The sequence below is a fragment of the Hyperolius riggenbachi genome, chromosome 3 (genome assembly GCF_040937935.1).
Source record: "Hyperolius riggenbachi isolate aHypRig1 chromosome 3, aHypRig1.pri, whole genome shotgun sequence".
Lineage (NCBI taxonomy): Eukaryota > Metazoa > Chordata > Amphibia > Anura > Hyperoliidae > Hyperolius > Hyperolius riggenbachi.
The window spans coordinates 95,505,710-95,512,330 of record NC_090648.1 but is presented as its reverse complement, the minus strand read 5'-3'; positions in this window follow the sequence as shown (position 1 = coordinate 95,512,330).

The following is a 6,621-nucleotide window of genomic DNA, read 5'->3' as shown; positions in this document are numbered from 1 at the left end:
TAGAGGACATGATCTGCGCATGGAGGAAAAATGTTTTAGCCATTTATTTAGGAAAGGGCTCACTGTCTCTGCTAGTCACAATATTTTGTTTATTCTGCCACCGACTTTTTCTTTACCAGGGCTGGTTCACACGGGCGTCTGCCCAGCTTTCGGAGGTGTCGCTTTTGGCAGTGCTGCAGCGGCGTCACGTTCAGGCTTTCAGAGGCTTTCTGTTGCTTTCGGTTGCAGTCTGCGTTTTTCTTCCCCATAGGTGGACATTACTCGCGGCAGTTAACCGCCCCAGGACGCTAGGGTCACCTAGAACGCCAGGGAAAATCGAGATCCGAACAGTGCGTTCGCGTAAACGCCGGTAGAAGCCTGGTACAAACTCTCCCATTCACTTGAATTAATTAACTCTAAATCCCGAACGCCGGCGGTAAACGCGGGACAGACGCCTGTGTGAACCGGCCCTCACTCAGCTACCATCCAGGCTGCAAGCTCCATAACAGGGGCATGGCATGTATTGATCAGAGGGGGGATCTTATGCTATCAATTTTTCTGTGTATAAATGGACTTCCTATTTCTAGATTCTGTATTGGAAACAGAGTGCCTACTAAAGATCAATACTCACGTGGCGATGGATCGGGGAACCTCACAGCAATGCCTCCCGACAAATGAGTGTTCCCCGATCCATCTCCTTAGCCGTGGGAACACGGGAGGGCGCTCTATGGGCGCGAATGAGAGTTCAAACGATCACGGCAGGATCGTCCAGGATCTTAAAGATCCAATCTGCGGTAATGGTCGTTGATACTGCGCGTCGCAAAGCGTGGTTCACCTAATCGCACACTCTTACCCACCTCGCGAAATCACAGAAACAATCGCTCAAAAAAATAACCGGTCATTGGAAAAATCACGCAAAGAATCTGCAGGTGGGTATGAGCCTTTACAAAGCTCTGACCTGCTGCCCCAATAAGACAGAAAACAATAAAAGGCTCTCTAGAAAACACATGGTTAAAGTTACTTTAAGCAGACACAATGAGAAATTCATGGCGGGATTCATAAATATTCCTCTAAGCAGGGAAAATGGCATCAGTCATCAGGGCTCTCTTTGATCTCGCTGTGTTTATGCACACATTCTTTCCTGGGGGCTGCTCTGTCCTCTCCTGCACACAGAAAGAAACATCCTCCCGTGTCATTGTGCGTTATACCCCAGTGTGCATTGTGCCATTAAAACGGACCCCCTGTTGGATTTTAATTGGTGTGCAAACAGGAGAAAATATAGACGTTTTTCTCTCCCGGCAAAAACAACAGCAAAAATCTCTGCAGACCACGGGGGATATATTTGCCAGGAGGCGCAAATAGGAGACAGCATGGTGCGCAATCCTGGCTGAACTAACTCTCTGCAATAACAACTTGCTTCAGAATGACAAAGTAGGACTGCAGACGGGAATCCTTGTGAACAGAACAATGCTTGCAATCTCTATATTGTAGACGGTTTCAGACTGCGAAGCGGTGTAGGCCACACTGCCAAACAGGCTTTGGGGATTACCGCGGTAATCCCCTTCTGGCCGACAGCCAAACAGGAAGTGACGCTCGCGCTAATTTCCTGTTTCTGAAATGCTGAAGTGCACGAAGCGTATTGTAAGAAAATATGCTTTCGTGCCGCACCGCCACCATTGTTTACATCCCTGTGTCGCCATAGACTTACATTACTTCCAGTCCACTGCTCGTCGCCGCAGCTCAATGCATAACGTAAGTCTATCCGAGCGTCTGGAATGTGGCAAAAAACGGCACTTCATCTACCTCATCAGTACGACCGTCTCCATAGACTTTCATTGCCCTGCGGTGGGGTGGGTAAAATTACCACACCTCACCGCCCCAGTGTGAAAGGGCCTTTCGGACAGGCATACATACAGTACATGGAATAGGCATATAAAGATTAGGGCCCAGTATTCAGGGCCGGATTCTACTTTTTATTGCCCTAGGCCAACGATTAACAACAGCGCCCCCCTTAAAACCCTAACTCGTGTGTGTGCCCCCCCCCCCCCCCCCCCCCCCCCCCCCCCCCCCCCCCCCCACACACACACAACACACACACTATACTTTACCGCTAGAACAGGGGAGTGAACAAGGAAAGCACAAGATGGTAGACAAGGGAAAAGGAAAAGAATGGGAGGAGAATGGGAGAAGAAAGACATGGAGCACAGGATAGGGAGAGAGGGAAAGACAGGGAGCACAGGATGGGAGAGAGGGAAAGACAGGGAGCACAGGATGGGAGAGAGGGAAAGACAGGGAGCATAGGATGGGAGAGAGGAAAGACAGGGAGCACAGGATGGGAGAGAGGGAAAGACATGGAGCACAGGATAGGGAGAGAGGGAAAGACAGGGAGCACAGGATAGGGAGAGAGGGAAAGACAGGGAGCACAGGATGGAGAGAGGGGAAAGACAGGGAGCACAGGATGGGAGAGAGGGAAAGACAGGGAGCATAGGATGGGAGAGAGGGAAAGACAGGGAGCACAGGATGGGAGAGAGGGAAAGACATGGAGCACAGGATAGGGAGAGAGGGAAAGACAGGGAGCACAGGATAGGGAGAGAGAGGAAAGACAGGGAGCACAGGATGGGAGAGAGGGAAAGACAGGGAGCACAGGATGGGAGAGAGGGAAAGACAGGGAGCATAGGATGGGAGAGAGGAAAGACAGGGAGCACAGGATGGGAGAGAGGGAAAGACAGGGAGCACAGGATGGGAGAGAGGGAAGACAGGGAGCACAGGATGGGAGAGAGGGAAGACAGGGAGCATAGGATGGGAGAGAGGGAAAGACAGGGAGCACAGGATGGGAGAGAGGGAAGACAGGGAGCACAGGATGGGAGAGAGGGAAAGACAGGGAGCACAGGATGGGAGAGAGGGAAAGACAGGGAGCACAGGATGGGAGAGAGGGAAAGATAGGGATTGCAGGATGAGAGAGAGGGAAAGACAGGGATTTCAGGATGAGAGAGGGAAAGACAGGGATTGCAGATGAGAGAGAGGGAAAGACAGGGATTGCAGGATCGGAGAGAGGGAAGGACAGGGATTGCAGGATGGGAGAGAGGGAAGGACAGGGATTGCAGGATGGGAGAGAGGGAAAGACAGGGAATTGCAGGATGGGGGCAAGGATTGCAGGATGGGAGAGAGGGAAGGACAGGGATTGCAGGATGGGAGAGGGGGAAGACAGGGATTGCAGGATGGGAGAGGGGGGATACAGGGATTGCAGGATGGAAGAGGGGGAATACAGGGAACACAGGATGGGAGAGGGGGAAGACAGGGAACACAGGATGGGAGAGGGGGAAGACAGGGAACACAGGATGGGAGAGGGGGAAGACAGGGAACACAGGATGGGAGAGGGGGAAGACCAGGAACGCAGGATGGGAGAGAGGGAAGACAGGGAGCGCAGGATTGGAGAGGGGGAAGACAGGGAACACAGGATGGGAGAGTGAGAAGACAGGGAACACAGGATGGGAGAGGGGGAAGACAGGGAGCGCAGGATGGGAGAGTAGGAAGACAGGGAGCGCAGGATGGGAGAGAGGGAAGACAGAGAGCGCAGGATGGGAGAGGGAATACAGGAAGCGCAGGATGGAGAATAAGAAAGGAAAAGAGAGTTCAAGATAGGGAAGAGGAGATAGGAAAAAAAATCTCGAACACAAGACTGCAGACAGTGAAGTTGGAAAGAGAGGGAGAGTGAAAAACAGAGGAAAAGGAAAAGAGACATGTAACAGGAAAGTAGAGATTCCACAAAATAGCAGGCAACCCGAGACAGAGCATTCCACCGTGGGGGGCAAGGTCATCTTATCTAAACTGCAGCTATCTCACTGCAATAAACATTGTATGCTTACTTGTCCCAACGTGAGTGAAAGTTCCGTCCCCAGCACTCTCCAGGCAGCGGCTTTAGCTTAAATCTCCCGGTAATGGATTACGTCACACCAACGAGCAGCCGGGAAGTAAACGAGGAGGGCAGAGAGAAACTCTGCATGTGGTGCACATTGGATCTCTGTGAGCTGACCTGACCATCATGTGCACTTTGCCTGATGGCTGGCTCATTTCTCCTTCTGGCCATGATCGCTGCATGCTTGTTGCCACCAGTGCCCCGTCAGGATCGGCACTGGCACGTGATGTGTGATGTGTCATCAGACCTGGCCGCCCAGCATGCCCGCATCCATCCACCTGCTGTTATTTGCAAGCTGTACGGGGGGTGTGTGTAGGGTAGCACGTCAGAACAGCGGCCATGGACGGACCGGGTCTAGATATGGGAGCATAATAGTACAGTCGGGGTGGGCATGCCCCTCTGTCGCCCTTAACAAGGGTGATTAATCTGGCGCCCTAGGCCACTGCCTAGGATGGCCTTGCCAGAAATCCGGCCCTGCCAGTATTGATCACTCTCCAACTGAAGATGAACTGGATGATAGTGGTAAAGTCTCCCCCTTTGTCCACTGAATCTTGATTAGAATACAGCAGAAATATGATCAAGGAATGATTGAATCACTAGCATTGTACCACCTGACGCAGTACAATGCTGCATAAGAGCCCGACACTATCTTGTGGTTATGTTTGTTAAAAGAAAAAGAAAAAAAATCACTACATTTTAACCCTAGGCTTCTGGGAATCTTAGAATCCATCTGTTTATTAGGGATTTATTTAGCCAGGCATGGCTGTTTTGCCCATCTTATATTGATAAGTGAGGGGTGGGAAGAGGTCAAACAGGGTTATGATAAAATGACAGGTGAGAAGTTTCCCTGACAAGATCATTACGGCTTCTTCAAAACGGTAGAGAATAGCTGGCTCCTAAAATGTGAGGCCTGCAGGGTCCATAGCTATAGCTCAGAGATGGGCAGAGCCAACACCTTCACCCTGTAGTGAGCCTGGAGTGGCTATAACCAGCAGACCATCCAACAATAATAAAAACCATGACAGACTTATTTAAAAAGTTTGAATATCTCATAAAGAAAGACTGATAATAATAATAATAATAATAATAATAATAATAATCTTATCTTACTAATGTTATAAGTGTGAAAGTTTGGATGTTTGTTGCTCAATCACGCAACAATGGCTGAATGGATTTGAATGACATTTGGCACACACATAGTACATTCCCTGGGATAACATATAGGATACTTTTTATCCCCATAACCAAAAAGTGGGCGGAGACAAATACAAATCTTACTGGGAAAATGTAAATTGCAGCCATTCTTACACTGTTAATGGTAGAGTTCTTAAACTTTGCATAGTTGGTCACTGGGTGACTGGGATTAATATTTGGAAAAATGGGTGGAGCCTACAAAAGCCAATCAAAATTCACCTATTGATTTTCAAGGGGAATATTTCATTGCTGCCATTCTTGCACTGGTAATGGCACAAGCCCCAAACCTGGTACAGCTGGTCATTGGGTGACTGGGTTCAAATTCAGAAAAGGGGGTGGAGCCTCAAACAGACAATCAAATTTGTTTAATTTCAATGCAAATTATTGAAGCCAAAGCTCACAAACTTGGTCATGGAGTAATTGAGTAATTGTGTGTTAGGGTTAGAAAAAGTGGGCGGAGCCAACATCAGCCAAATACATACCCGGGCAACACCGGACCATCAGCTAGTAATGAAATATATGTAAATTTTCAGAGTATGCTTATACAATGCAAATTGCCTGTCTGTCCTGCTGATCATCTGCCTCTAATACTCTTAGCCATAGACCCTGAACAAGCATGCAGATCAAATATTTCACTCGAGTTTGACTGGATTTGCCTCATGCTTGTTTCAGGTGTGTGATTTAAACACAACTGATGCATGAAAGATAAGAAGAATTGCAAAGCAACTGGTATTGCTTAAAAGTAAATATAGGGGACCAAAAGAGAGCTGAAAATCCCTCCTACTAAAAAGCAATGCTTAGTGTGGTTTGCCTTCTGAAAACAGAAGGTATTTGTGATTTAACCCTCCTGGCGGTTTGCTAAAAAATCGCCAGGGGGCAGCAAATCTTTTTTTTTTTATTTTTTTTTTGTTTTTTCATGTAGCGAGACAAAGTCTCGCTACATGATAGCCGCTGCTCAGCGGCATCCCCCCAGCCCCTCCGATCGCCTCCGGCGATCGGCGATCAGGAGATCCCGTTCAAAGAACGGGATCTCCTGGAGGGCTTCCCCCGTCGCCATGGCGACGGGGCGGGATGACGTCACCGACGTCATCAACGTCGTGACGTCAAAGGGGATTCCGATCCACCCCATAGAGCTGCCTGGCACTGATTGGCCAGGCAGCGCACGGGGTTTGGGGGGGGGGGGGGGGCGGCGCGACGGATAGCGGCGGCGATCGGGCACTGCACGCAGCTAGCTGCGTGCAGCAAAAAAAAAATTATGCAAATCGGCCCAGCGGGGCCTGAGCGGTGCCTTCCAGCGGCATAGCCCGAGCTCAGCTCGGGCTTACCGCCAGGAAGGTTAAGAAGGGTCACTCTGAGCTGCTTGGGTACTGGTACTGGTACTGTTGTTCTGGTCCAAGCCCTATCCCATAGAGCCATATCAATCCCTGTCATGCACTGAGGAGGAGCAACAGTCTGAGGCCCAGTGCACACCAAAAACCGCTAGCAGATCTGCAAACGCTGGAGGTTTTTGAAGCAGATTTCAGAGCCATTCT